Genomic DNA, 15,540 nt, shown 5'->3' with positions numbered 1-15,540 from the left:
GGCTATGTCAATACAGAAAGAGGCTCTGTTCTCTGAGTTGGTTTGTGCGAATCAGCTGAAGAATATTGATTCAGTAAGTCTAGGGTGGAATTTGAGGCTCTGCATCTGTAACAAGCTGCCAAGTGATCCTAGTGCTGATGCTGGCTTTTGGATTGCACTTTGAATTGCAAGAGATTAGAGCCTGCCTGCATTATTTGTTTTCCTCTTATGAGTGCTCCTCTTTTCAGATGCGTGCATGCTCAGTTGTGTCTGACTTTGCAACCCCATGGACTGTAGCCCACCAGGCTCCTCTGTCCACAGAATTTTCCAGGCAAGAATACTAGAGTGGGTTGCCATTTCCTTCTCCAGGGGCTCTCTCCAACCCAGGGATAGAACCCATGTCTCCTGCATCATCTTGCATTGATTGGCAGGTGGATTCTTTACCACTGTGCCACTGGGAAGCCCCTTTTTAAGAAGGTGCTTTCTGATTATGGTGTCCTAAGAAACAGTGTCCTAAGAAACAGATGAAGACAGACAGTGAGCTTAACATGGAAAAGAGAAGGCCTCAGTCTCTGATGATGGTTTCCAAATTGATGAAAGAACTGCTTTAGAAAAAGGTTCAACTTCCAATATGGAACCTATAGAACTCTAGATATAGGATAGATAGATAGAAGCTATAGAAAGGATTTTGATCCAGCCCAAGAAAGAACCTTGCAAACATCCATTTTACGCGTTATGAAATGTTGTGTCATACTGCAGGGCTGCAAACGCATATGGCATCAGGGGCTAGGAGGTAAGTAATACAAAGCAGGTAAGAATAGAAGACAGCAGGGAGTGGGCTGCAATTTGGAGAGCATGTGCCCGTCTCAATTCAGTTCAGTTCAGTTGCTCAGTCATGTTCAACTCTTTGTGACCCCATGAATTGCATCATGCCAGGCCTCCCTGTCCGTCACCAACTCCTGGAGTTCAACCACCCCAATCCCATTTTTAAAGTTCCACTGGCGAAATGAAACCTCTGTATGGATAAGGCCACTGCCAGTGGGTATAGAATCATTGGATCAACTAGAAAAAAATCTTCCTTTCTCACACCACTTTATTTCCCTCTTTTAGAAGACTGCCACACTGTTTTGTTAGAACAGATCACTTTATTATCCTGGAAAATGGGTGATTGAATCTACAAGACCTGTGATGTGAATGGCAGCCCTATTGATGGGGGGATTCTGCCCTTGGGATCACACCCTCAGTGTCTGGATGTGAAGCCTATGAAACTGGGAGAGAAAATTACTTGTCAAGGTCTTTCAGAGAGCAGAAGCGGTGTTCAGGCCCTAGGGACTGAGATGCCTAGGGACATGGTCTCTGCCCTCAGCTTAGCAGGGCACCCTCCCTGGTCTCAGGAGAGGGTCCATCGTGGTAAATGGTGGACAGGGTGCTGAGAGCAGCTCCATTCCTCCAGGCAGGCTGGGGTGATGGGGTGGTCAGACAGATTGCACAGGGAAGTGATGCTCAGCCTCATGGCCTTGAGGGAGACAACTCTATCAGCACCTCCATCCCTGGGAAGCCAGCCTTTCAGTGGAGCAGGGCCTTGGGGCTGAACTCGGAACCACATTCATCCCATCCTGCCTGACCCTTCATTTCATCAGTTTGCCACATTGGAGAGCCGGAAATGAGAGGAAAGACTCTTTGCTTTAAAACCCTGCTTCCAAGTGGGTTGGAAGCACTGAATGTTTTTAGGCCTCTGACACTGTAGATTGAAGCAGACACAGGGCTGGTGATGAGGGAGAGAGGCGTTTATTGTTGCCGCTGTGCACGCACTGGCTTGGCAAGCCACTCTCACCTCAGCCTTGCCAGCCGGCCTCCTTCATCCTTCCTTAACCTGCATCCACAGGTGGCATGTGGATAGGACACCTGGACACGGTGTCTCGTGGGCATCCTTTTCCACCACTGCCTTCATTCCCTGATCCGGGAATGTTCCAAAAGCCTGCTGAACTTTGACTCATGGGTTTGAATCAAGTCACTCTTGTTCCAAACTCCCCATGGCTCCTCATGACCTTTTCCATCAAAGGAAAATGACTTCCTCAGCTAGATACTCAGAATCCTCTCACAGCTTCCCTATCCTTCCTTCTGAGACGTCTGTTCATCTTCAACCCTGGTAACCGACTTTGTTCTGTTATAGCAAGTGGTTGCTCACTGCTGTGGCTCCACTGGGATTTCCTGTAGGGAAAGAGTTATAAACCCTAGCAGAGACAAGTTAGAAAATGTGCTGCTTCTCTCGGCTCAGAAACCCACTGGCTGTATGACTGGTCAAACCGCTTAACGTCTCTGAGCTGGTTCATGGGGCTCCTTTGTGAGTAGTTATATGTCTGTGTTATCGTCACTCTGGCTTATAAAGAATGCAGTGCAGATACACCGAGCCCTTTATAAACATCTCCTCCTTTGATGAATGGGTTACTCAGCCTTCAAGACGGCCCCCATGATCTTTGCCATCAATTTGCCAGCCCTTGCATGCAGTTGAACCCTCTGGCTTTATCTGACTGCAACTTTGGCAGATACCTCCAGCTAGAAGCACCCAGCCGAGGTCCCCCCAAATTCCTGGTCTGCAGAAACTGTGAGATAATAAATCATTATTGTTGTTTGAAGCCATTAAGTCTTGGAGTAGTTTGCTTTATAGTAATAGGTGACTAATACCATGGGTACTGGTGTTACCTTTGATAGGGAAACTGAGACTCAGGGCAGTTTAATATCCTAAGGTGGTGTACCTGGGGAGTTATGGAACAGCGATGCAAACCCAGGTCTGCCTGGCTCAGCAGCCTGACTTCTTAGCCATCATGTTGTCCCCCTCACTTAGTGTTACACCATCCCTGTGCCCCCGTTCATAGTAGTGCTTATTAAACAGTTTCAAGTGAATGAACAAACTGTTTTCATGACTGAATATATAAATGAATTACATGAATGTATATTAACGGAGAGGAGCCTGTAAAAATAAAGAATGAATGAATATTTGCAATCTCTATTAAATCAAGTTGGAATTAGCCTCGTTTCTTCAAACGTTTTAATCTCCAAATGAAAATAGCTCTACCGGTTGTTCTTACTGTAGAAGCACTATAAAATACTTACTGTAGGGAAAAATAAATAAACTAAAATCACCCCCACCCTGCTCATTATTGTTGACATTTTGATGAAAAATAGTCTTCCAAATATGCGTGAATACACATGTCCAGGAGCTATATTTAAAATGCATTATATTAAATAACTCACTTTGAAATTTGCTTTTCTCAATGAAAGTGATAACAGACATTTTCCAAATTCATAAACAAATGCACATCGTCATTTTTAATGGCTTCAGAGTTTTCAAGTGTAGAAAAGAAGAAAATGGAACTTGTTCAGTCGTGTCTGATTCTTTGCAACCCTATGTACTGTAGCCCACCAGGCTTCTCTGTCCATGGGATTTCCCAGGCAAGAATACTGAAGTGGGTAGCCATTCTCTTCTCCAGGGGATCTTCCCAACCTAGGGGTTAAACCCAGGTCTCCCACGTTGCAGGCAGATTCTTTACCATTTGAGCCTTAAACCCGGGTCTCTCACGTTGCAGGCAGATTCTTAACCATCTGAGCCACCAGGGAAGCCTTAATAATAGTGAAAACATGGGGTAGGGGAAATAGCCATAGATTGTGGATATTAGACTAAATTATCTAGTCCTTCTGCAATCTATGGGCATTTTCCCCCAAAATTTTCACTATTTTTATAACGTATGCTTTGTTGAACATCCTTTTCTATGTTTTCCTTTATACATTTATCCTTGAGATAAATTCCTAGAAGTAGAATAGCTGGTTCAAAGGGTAGTTTGAAAGTATTTTATGTATATTTTTTTAAAATTTGCCAAGCCGCACTTCAGAAATATTGTACAGCTTATCCTGCTGATGGCGACTGAAAGTGTTCACTTCCCTATGACCTTGGCAATGACCCTCATGACCCTCATGCAGATGTAGGGACCTCGCTGACCTGTTCAGCCCTCTGCCTGGCCCTGGTGTGGACCGATTTTCACCAACAACCGTGAGCCAAGGCAGATGTGGTCTCTCTGTGGTCGTGAAGACTTGTCCTACAGGGCTGTTTTCCTGGTGCCTCTATTTTGGTCTTAACATATTTCAGTCACGTCACATGGTTTCTTATACGCCCAGTAAATAGCCTTAGAAATCTTGAGTTCACCATCGTTTATTCTAACTTGAATAAAGTCACAGCACACAAGTAGCTTATTAAAACAAAAGTAACCCACCTTCCATAAAAGGAGCCTTTGTTTTCCTTATTTTTCTCTCCCTTCCTCTGTCTGAAGCCTCATGCCTTCCCCATGCAACTCCCTCCGCCCTCCTAGCCCCCAGCCAAGCAGCAGTTACCAAGCCGTCTTGTGCCTTTTGCTCAGACGTGGACATGAACCCTCCAGCTCTCTGTCTGACCGCAGCGACACCGGAGGCCCTGAGATAGAAGCACCAGCTCTGAGCTCATGGCACCCCCAGGCCACCCAGGATTCTAAGGCCAAGATCCCTGTTGTTTGTATCTCCCTGGCGCCTGGCGCTGAAGAAGCACTCAATAAAGGTTTATTGAATGAATGAAACCTCTCTCTGTTGTAGGTTGTCATGAGCAACGAAACAAGCCAGGGGATGAGCTGGGAGGAGCTCTGTCCTGGAGACTGCCGGCCCAGAGACTGACTTTGTCTCTGCAACCGACCGGCTGTGTGACCATGGGCTAATTCCTCTCCTCTGTCAGGCTCCATTTCTTTATCTGAAGTTAATTTGTTAGATGCGATCAGTGGTTTCCAAACCTGTTGTCATCAGAGTCACCTGGAAAGCTTTTAAAAAAAAATACTGATTTGGGGGCTCCACCCCACCCCGCCCCAATGCAGAGTCCTAGAAGAGAAAATGGCAACCCATTCCAGTAATCTTGCTTGGAAAATCCCATGGACAGAGGAGCCTGGTGGGCTACAGTCCATGGGGTCGCAAAAAGCAACTGAGCATGGACACACACTTCTCTCTGTGTATCTGCTTCTCCCTTATGTGACCAAGAACATGTTGCCAGCTTTGAGGCTTCTGTTTACAGATCTGTAAAGTGGGGATGATAACCATGGAAAGTGCCCTGACAACTAACTCCATGGGGCTGAAAAGAGACTCTAATTATGGAGGAGGGGGACGGACCTCAGAAACTTATAAGAATGCCAAACATGTGCATGAACTATTGACCTCTTCTGTCTGTTTTTCTCAGTGTGACTTGGGGTCCGGTTTTGGATAGCCAAACCTGGGGCTTCTGTAGTGGCTCAGATGGTAAAAGAATTTGTGTGCTACGCAGGAGACCCAGGTTTGATCCCTGGGTTGGGAAGATGCCCTGGAAAACGAAATGGAAGCCCATTCCAGTATTCTTGCCTGGGAAATCCCATGGACAGAGAAGCCTGCTGGGCTACAGTCCATGGGGTTGCAAAGAGTTGGACACGACTTACCAACTAAACAACAATAAAAACCCCCATGTTAGGTAATGCCTTGCTGAGGCCCCTGTGTTGCTTGTCCCACTGGGAGTCCAGATTCTCTTGAAATCTCCACCCCCCTACTCCATTTGTTTCTCACTTTAGAGCAGGGGATAGTCTGTTTCCAGCTTCCCCCAAAGCCTTGGCTCTGAGCTAACTAACCCATTCCCTCTCATCCCGCCTCTATCCCCTGTTCTGTCCCTTATCCCAATCCTCTGACACTTTCTCAGATTTGTCTTCCAAGTTGGCAGGTGGCCCACTCCCAGATTGGCTGGCTGCCCTGTGTTGGGGTCAGGGTATAGGGATGATGCTGTAAATGTTGACAAGAAGCTGAGTAAACCAAGACATGGGTACCATCTCATTACCTCTCCCATGACCAGGCACGGAGGGGACCGGGTATAGTTTTTCTCATGCTCTCTCTGAAGGCCTGCCCCCTGAAGACTGTTGTTGATGAGAAGCGAGAGAAGGAAGATAGAGCGAAGGCATCAAAGATTCACTCAGGAGCTACTCTGTCCCGGGTCCCATCCTCGGCCACTCTGTGCATGGTTTTCATGACAGCCGAGCTTTACAGCGAATCTCCTTTATGCACAGTCTCCTTCAGCTCAGCACAGTCGCTCAGTCGAGTCTGACTCTTTGCGACCCCATGGACCGTGGCACGCCAGGTCTCCCTGTCCATCACCAACTCCTGGAGTTTAACTCAAACTCAGGTCCATTGAGTTGGTGATGCCATCCAACCATCTCATCCTCTGTCGTCCCCTTCTCCTCCCGCCTTCAATCTTTTCCAGCATCAGGGGCTTTAGGGTGTCTAATTTAGCCCTCGTCTCATGCCTGCAGTGGGAGTTGTGATCTTCACCTTCCTGGTGAGAAAGCTGAGATGGAAAAGTGACGAGTCTAGTCCAACCTCACCCATCAGCAGGAGGCAGAACCGGGGTTTGAACCCTGTGCAGGGGACTGACTCCAGGGTCTGCCCTGCCTGACGGGATTGGGTGCTTATTCACGCTCCATGTTTAGCGTTTAAATTTCCAGGGAAATGCTTGAACCTAGAATGGGATTTTGTCTTAAGTTTTTGGAGCCAAAATTATTTTAATTTTATGGCTAGGAAAAATGTAAACTTACATTTTCAGCAGACCAGAGATGATAAAGTGTGCATTTGTCAAATAAAATTCTTTGCCGTGATAAAGTAAATTATTCCTTGGCCTTGTAAAAAATTAGGCCTCACTTGAACTGTTTTCACTTCAGCCTTTGCTAATATTTCTGTTATCTCCATTAGGGATTACAATGATGAATGCCTTTTATTCGCATCGTTAAGCACTTCAGTGAATGTGTGAGCACACAGAACATCATAAGTCACAGGGAAATGAAACAACATGGTCTCCCGGAACGGAGGGAAACCTTGAGAGCCTGACAGATTGGGGTTAGCAGCCTGTCTCTGCCACTCTCTGGCTATGCAAACTTGGTCAAATTCCTCAGCTTCTCTGGGTCTCTGCCTCTTAATGTGTAAAACACAGATAACAAAACTTATCTCGCTGGGTAATTTTAAGGATGGAATGAGATGACATACTTACAGCACTTTGCACAGTTCCTGGCATGAAGTAAGTGCGTAATAAATGTCATGGTTATTACTGGAATGGCTCTCTTGCTAACTAACTGTTTAATGACACGCCCAGCACTCACTCCAGTTATTAGTCCTTTGGGCAGCAAGACTGAGTTTAGGCCTTACTGTTTGATGGACCCCAGCTGCTGATGTACTTCTGCCCCTGTTAGAAATAGGTCAGGCAGTAGGCAAGTGAAGCTCATTAGTGGGTCTTATCTGTTGAGATCCTTTTGGCTGCAAGCAACAGAATATCCTGGCTTCCCAGGTGGCACGAATGGTAAAGAACCCTCCTGCCAATGCAGGTAGACATAAGAGACACAGGTTGCATCCCTGGGTCTGGAAGATCCCCTGGAGAAGGGCATGTCAACCCACTCCATTATTCTTGCCTGGAGAATCTCATGGACAGAGGAGCTTGGCGGGTTGCAGTCCATAGGTTTGCACAGAGTTGGACACAACTAAAGTGACTTAGCACTCATACACACATGCAACAGAATATACAACTTAAAGTGTCTTAAAAATTAAGAATAGTGGTCACCTCTCACAACAAGAATTCTCAGGGTAAGGTGATTCTGAGGTTAAGTTGCTGAAAGATGCCACCAAGTTCTCGAAGTCTTCCTTTTCTTCTTAGCCATTCTCAGCCTATTGTCTGTTAGGCTGGCTCCCTTATGGTCACAAGATGGCTGCAATAACACCAGACATCACATTTTTACAGCATTAAATCCAAAGGTCAGAAAGAGCAAAGGGAAACCATTCCATCCTCATGCCCCTTTTAAATAAAGAAGAAAAATTTTCTCAAAGCCCAGCCTTCCAGAATATTTCTCACCACCTTTGTTGGTTAGAGTTATTACCAGACACTCATCCCAGACCAGTGCTAAGGGGCATAGTTCAGGCCAGTGATTCTCAACTCTGGCTGAGATTGAATTCAGTTCAGTTCAGTTCAGTCGCTCAGTCATGTCCAACTCTTTGCGATCCCATGAATCGCAGCACGCCAGGCCTCCCTGTCCATCACCAACTGCTGGAGTTTACCCAAACTCATGTCCATTGAGTAGGTGATGCCATCCAGCCATCTCATCCTCTGTCATCCCCTTCTCCTCCTGCCCCCAATCCCTCCCAGCATCAGAGTCTTTTCCAATGAGTTAACTCTTCGCATGAGGTGGCCAAAGTACTGGAGCTTCAGCTTCAGCATCATTCCTTCCAAAGAACACCCAGGGCTGATCTTCAGAATGGACTGGTTGGATCTCCTTGCAGTCCAAGGGACTCTCAAGAGTCTTCTCCAACACCACAGTTCAAAAGCATCAATTCTTTGGTCTCAGCCTTCTTCACAGTCCAACTCTCACTTCCATACATGACCACTGGAAAAACCATAGCCTGGACTAGACGGACCTTTGTTGGCAAAGTAATGTCTCTGCTTTTCAATATGCTATCTAGGTTGGTCATAACTTTTCTTCCAAGGAGTAAGCGTCTTTTAATATCATGGCTGCAATCACCACCTTCAGTGATTTTGGAGCCCCCAAAAATAAAATCTGACACTGTTTCCACTGATTCCCCATCTATTTCCCATGAAGTGATGGGACCAGATGCCATGATCTTCATTTTCTGAATGTTGAGCTTTAAGCCAACTTTTTCACTCTCCACTTTCACTTTCATCAAGAGGCTTTTTAGTTCCTCTTCACTTTCTGCCATAAGGGTGGTATCATCAATTGGGGAGCCTTTAAAATATCAAGATAAACAAATGTCCAGGTTCTGTACTTGGAGACTGATTTAACTGAGCTCAGCTGGGGCCCTGTTGTGCATACACACTTGTGTGTGTGTGTGTGTGTGTGTGTGTGCATTCCAAAGAGCTCTGATAAGCACTTGGGTTGAGAATCATTGGCTTAGACTCTCCAGGTCTCTCCCTGTGGGACAGAGCATTCTGGTCTTCAGTGAAGCACATGGCCATAGGACATGTGAGCCAACAGAAGTTCTAGAAACGGGACTGTGGTCGATGTCCAAATGCATCTGCCAACACAGGTCCGGGCAGAATATCTGGATGAAGCCACATGGTATTATGAAAAAAATACACTACAATCTGACAGACCTGAGAACTCCAGTTCTACCACTTGCAGATTGCATCAGTTTGATTAACTTCATCTCTCTGAGTCTCAGTTTTTTTACCCAAACAATGAAGAGAATACTACCATCCTCTTGGAGAAGTTTTGAGGTTACTGATGGCCAGGCAGTGAGAACTGCTGAAACAGATGAGGGCTCAGCACATGCTGGTTAATGTCCCCGGAGGTAAGATTTTCTTTTTCTAGACCAGAAAATATAATTGGCTCCACCCCGGGGCCCTTTTGCCCTGTCCACCATGGTTGTGACCTGAATACTTGACCAAAGCAACAAGAGCAATGTTCCTCTGTCTTGTTTGGATCAGAAGCTTGGCACAGAGTGGGTCAGAACGGTGCCCTAGGCAGGGTTGGGTGGAAGGTTTCGGAGACCATGTAGGAAAGAGTGAGGTGTGAGTTCTGGCTGGATTTGAGGCATATCAGAGGCTGCAGAGCCCGGGCCTAACTACTTAATGGAATCCGCTCTGGGCCTGTCCAGCCTCCTCCCTGTCAACCTGGTGGCCTCTTTATCTGCCTACCGGCCAGAAAAAGAGTCAAGTGTAAACTGGCAGTTCATGGAAATGGGTTGTCAGGTCATTGAATCAATATATTATGGTTAATCTGTTAGAAATAGCAAGTCTCCCCATTTGTAAACGTCTCCTTGATAAGCCCGTTAGAGCATATACAGCTGGGAAAATGAATGGCTTCCTACCAGCAGCCCTGGGATCAGTGTCCCCCTGTGCTTGTCCAGATGACCTCCCAGTTCAGCTTGACCCAGCCGAGCCGACCCCAACCCAATCCTACACACAGGGACCCACTGGGCAGAGCTCTGTGCTTTTCCACTGGGGACAAAGGATCTCCAAGGAGAAGGTGCAGACCTCCATTTTTTAAAGGCTCAGAGAATGGGGGATGGAGTAATTCTAGGAGTCTTCCTGGTGTAAGGATGTGATTGTGGGCTGAATACTCAGAGGACACTGGGCTTGGCTCCTGGTTCTCAGCTTGATGCCTTGTGGCTCCAGTAAGCTGCTGAATCACATCCTATGGGCGCTTAACCTCCTTAGATATAACGCCACAAACTTGGTAAAAGAGCCAGTGAAGAAGGAAGATGGTTATCTACAATGTGGGTGGTTTTGCCTGCCCGTCTGCACAGTGAGCACGTACCCTGGAGTGAGAAGTAGGCGATATGGATCAGAGTTGTCTAAGTCAGTGTTTGCTTATCCCCCGTGCCACGTGCATCTTACTGTGTTGGGTGTGATTCAAGCTGCTGCTGCTGCTGCTGCTGCTAGGTCGCTTCAGTCGTGTCTGACTCTGTGCGACCCCATAGACGGCAGCCCACTAGGCTTCTCTGTCCCTGGGATTCTCCAGGCAAGAAGACTGGAGTGGGTTGCCATTTCCTTCCCCAGTGCATGAAAGTGAAAGTGAAATCACTCAGTCGTGCCCGACTCTTAGCGACCCCATGGACTGCAGCCCACCAGGCTCCTCCGTCCATGGGATTTTCCAGACAAGAGCACTGGAGTGGGTTGCTGTTGCCTTCTCCCTGTGATTCAAGGGTCTCAGGCAAATGTGTTTGACTATAGACCTCTTTTGCCAGGCTTGCTAGCTTCAGAACCCAAGTCCTGTGCAGGATGGAATTCCATTCTCTCAGGCAACAGTGGTGGCAGTGCCTAGGCTGTGTTACCTCATTTTTCCTTCCAGAGTGGGAGGCTCCTTAGGGAGAAATCTAGTTCTTCTCCAGCTTTTAGTTGACCTTGCTTCCTCTCTCTGAGAACCTAGTGTAGAGCCCTGCACTTAGTAAATACTGACACTAATGCTTGCATGCTTGCGTGCTAAGTCACTTCAGTTGTGTCCACCTCATTGTGACGCCATGGATTGTAGCCCACCAGAACCCTCTGTCTGTGGGATTCTCCAGGCAAGAATACTAGTTGCCAAGGCTTCCCCCAGGGAATCTTCCCGATCTACGGATTGAGCCCATGTCTCTTAAGTCTCCTGCATTGGCAGGTGGGTTCTTTACCACTAGAGCCATACTTGGTGCCCATCTATTGCCACTTCCTTCTTAAATGGAAGCTGAGGCAGAGATACTATTGTGACTCACCTTCTCTAGCCAAGTTGGTCTCAGGGGTGAGTTTCTAGCCCAGACAGACCAGTGAGTTCCTTCTTTAGGATTCCTGAATTTAGGAATGGCACAGTGGCTCAGGAATAAAAGATGGAGGCAGAATTTTTAACAGCATTCAAACCCCTGGTTTCAGTATGTCCTGGAGTCCAAATACTGCTTGCGTGAGACCCAGTATCCTTATGCACTGGGATGACCCAGAAGGATGGTACAGGGAGGGGGAGGGAGGGGGGGTTCAGGATGGGGAATTGGCTTATTGGCAGAGATTCTCACAGGCTATTCCACCTTAAAAACGAACTCTGTTAAATCTGAAACTAATGCAACATTGTAAATCAGCTATATTCCAATAGAATTTTTTTTAAAAGAAATATATATTTGGTCATTCAGATCATCAAAAACAATAACCAAAAAAAGAATGAGCCTTGTTGAAGATTTTGGAATGGCCGCAGGGCTGAAGCTATTAGCTGATTGTCTCAGCCTGGCATGTTGAGGCTTGAGCCAGAGCTAATATGAGGGTACTCTATAGATGGAGATCTCTCAGGCCAACCAGTTAGGAGACGCTGGTTATGTGTCATCAGACATAACTAAGGACTCAGATGAAATGTGGAGACTTGGTTTTGCCTTTTCCATGATAACTCTTCCCTCAAGCAACTGCATGTTGGGAAAATGGCTCAGCTTCAATACTTTGGTTCAGTCTGTGAAATGAAAATATCTCCTGCCATATAAATAAACAAGAAATGTCACAGCCATCAGCGATTTCTGGCCTCCAAATGTAAATGAGGGCTCCCCAAACTGTGATCCAGGGATGCTGCCACCCGCCACGGGGATTGCTGAGGAGCTGGGGGAACACAAGAAGCAAGGTGAAGAAGGAAACAGGATTGGCCCCAGATAGCTGAGGTGTATATGAAGGAATGAACTCGGTGAGCCCGGAGGCTTACATCATCCCACACACAGAATGCCAAGTTCCTTAACTGGATCCCTGATCTCTGATGTACAGACTGCCTGCTCCCTTTGTTGCAAACTTGTATATAGCCTGACTCTCCCTCCTGCCTCCTTGAAGTTTTCTCAGAGCTCCTGGGATGCTGCCTCCTGGGCTAAACATTCCCACTAAATAAAATAACTTTCTACTTTCAGGTTGTGACTATACTTTTTCGTCAACAGTTCTAACCCAGAACATGGCCTTCCTATTCTGTTGTTTATGGTGAAACCGTAACAAAACTTTCAGGAGGCAGTGTGGATCTGAGACTTAGAAGACCTGAGTTCTGGTTTTCTGTGAATGATTTGTTTCATCTCTCTGGGCCTCCATTGACTGATTTTAAAAGTTTTAAAATCAGACCAGAAATGGGACAGAAGGTTTGTCTTGCCTTCTCCTTCCACACTTGCCAGCTGACTCAACTACTACCTTCTCACCCAAATTAGCAGGTAATGTTCACTGCACAAACTCAGGAATGCAAGACGTATTTATACCTTTGTGTTTTTCTACAGTGAACTTGATTTTTGTCTCAAGCCCCATTTACACTTGAGTAGTCTGTCCTATCTTTCACCAGGGTCATGGGCAACTTCTGGAAGTTTTTTAGAGGCTGATTCATTGACCTTTAATTACCCTCTTCATCCCCCGTTATGCTGTCTTGTCCTCAGTCTTTGGTAGTTGCTCTTGCAGAGGCCCTCATGTGAATCCCATGGACCTTTCTAAGGGTGTATCTTTATGACCTTGCGTGTCCTCCTGACTTCCTTGGTCTCTGGGATGTCTGCCTTTTTCCCCCTCCAAACTCTCTGCATCCCCCAGTCTCCATCTGTCTTGCTTCTTGGTGCTCCTAAAGATCTCATTCTTGGCCTTCTCCTATTGCTTTAGACACTCATTCATTCTCTGAAATTTCATTATTTCTCAGTTTAAACCACTCTCAGTAAGTTACTAACCCCATCAAACCTCTCTGGGTGTGTGTGTGTGCCTTCTCAGCCGTGTGCTACTCTTTGTGATCCAATGGACTGCAATCTACCAGACTCCTCTGCCCATGGAATTTTCTAGGTAAGAAAACTGGTGTAGATTGCTATTTCCTTCTCCAGGGGATCTTCCAGATCCAAGGATTGAACCTGTGGCTCTTGCGTCTCCTGCACTTGCAGGGGGATTCTTTATCACTAGCACCACTTGGGAATCAAACCTCTATTCCTATGTTAAACTCCTCTCCTAAGCTTCATTCAATTTTCCAAGAGTTTTATGCATGCCAGGGTTTGCCCTAGATTGGATTCAGAGATGAGTAAAGCCCACTGTTTTTTGAAGACATTGGCTTTTGGACATCTCAACTGGGGTAACACATGCACGACTCTTACTGAACTCACCGTCTCACCCACACCTGCTCTGGTGCCTGTGTTTAGTTCGTGGTGTTATCATCCAGCTGGTTGCTCTAGGTGGAAACTCAGGGGTTATCCTAGACCAACTCTAACCTCAACCTCTATGTCCTGCGGTCTTTTTCGATGAATGTTTCTGAATCTTTATGCTGACCCTCTGGTTTCTCAGCACAGCTCCACCCTTGGTGTCACCCCCTGGTTAAAACTTCTGAGGGCTTCTCCTGGTGTCTGGAGTAAACTGCAGATACTCTACTGTGATATCCGTGTGATATCCTGTGTGTCTTGGCAACCTTGCTCACTCCTCTTGCTGTTTCTCTGCCATTCTGTGTCTTGCTTTCAAGCACTGAGCTGCTTGTAGTTTAGCCACCTTAATTGTTTTTTAGGTGCATGACTCCCCTTGCTTGCAGTCTGCTATGCTGATGTCTCACTTACCTAGTTCCATTTTTTCTTTAAACCTAACCTCAGGCATCAGTATCTCAAAAAACCTTTCCTGATCTCGCTCTCCCCACCTCATTGTACTTAGACACCCTGGGTTCTGTGCAATCATACCAGTCTGTTCATGTCTTTCCCATTACACATCCCATTGTTTTATCTGTCCACATATGTCTACCATTGGAATTGAAATAAATGTTGAAAAAATTAAGTTAAAAATCCCATGTATGTGCTTAGCTGTTTTATGTTACTTACTCAATCACCCTGGCTCAGAAGAATTGTGGGGCAGGGGAAAAATGTGTCCACAGGATTGTCTAAAGCGCCCAGCTGGGCCAAGAACTGAAATTTCACCTCTGACCTCCTGACTTTCCATCCCAGGCCTTGACTTTAAGACCACAGCAAAGCTCCCAGAATTTCAAGGCATGGGACAATCTCTCTGCCCCACAGATTAATTTTAGAGTCATTGAAATTCTGCCAGCTCTGGGGGCAATGATTGGGAGCCAGGCTGACAACCAGCAAAGGAGGAAATTACTCTGTGTCTATTTCAAGATGAGGGAGCTGTAACCACTGGTGCCTCCCCCAGTGATGGTGTTTGAAAAAACATAAATTTAATACTTTCATGAAACTCAATCTTCTAACCATAAGTGTTTCAGGGCTCTCTTTGATGTTCAGGAAAAGTTTCCTGGTGCCAATGTCTTTTGCACATATGGTGTGAAAGCCTCCTTGTACGTGAGTCCTGCATCTTGGGTCCCCGGCTATCTGGAAGGAAGAATTAACACTTGTTTTAGTAACGCAACAAATATTTATTCAGCATCTGCTATGTTTGAAGCACACTGTACTGCAGAAGGATGAACACAGATGCTGAGTCAGTTGAAAGGGTGTTCAAATCCTCTCTTGGCCCCTCACTGGCCAAGGATCATTGTCAAATCCCTTCTTCCCTTGAACATTGGTCTCCTCGTGTGTGAAACGGGCTTATGAGACTGACCTTTCAGGGATACGAGAAAGATTGTATAAGGTAGAGTGAGAAAGAGCCTGCCTAGCACAGTGCCTGGTACCTAATTCTTTATTTAAGATAAACATGGAGAAGCCAGTTTCCTACAAATATAATTTGAGCTGACAAGTGGTAGCTCTTCTTTCAGGACAAGTAGCATTAAAAACCCTTAGAGACGCATCGATTGGAAATGTATTTGGCTGCAGAGACACAAAGCCAGTGGTGGATCAGTAAATGATTAACAATTGACTCTGGGGAAAAGTGAAACCCCAGTTTGCAGTGTTTGCTGGTTTTCACAGTGGAAATACACCCACCATGGCTGGTTTTAAGCTACCAGTGTGATGGAACTTGATACGGAGTTGTAAAGATATATAGTATCTAGTACAGTATATACTATGTACATAATATGGAATGGGGAGATAAACAGAGGGATATAGTCTCAGGAGCATAGAGAGTAGTAAAACTTTAAGTGAGTGAAAGTCACTCAGCTGTGTCTGACTCTT

The sequence above is a fragment of the Bos indicus x Bos taurus genome, chromosome 6 (assembly GCF_003369695.1).
Source record: "Bos indicus x Bos taurus breed Angus x Brahman F1 hybrid chromosome 6, Bos_hybrid_MaternalHap_v2.0, whole genome shotgun sequence".
In the NCBI taxonomy this organism is placed as follows: Eukaryota; Metazoa; Chordata; class Mammalia; order Artiodactyla; family Bovidae; genus Bos; species Bos indicus x Bos taurus.
This window is presented reverse-complemented; position numbering follows the sequence as displayed.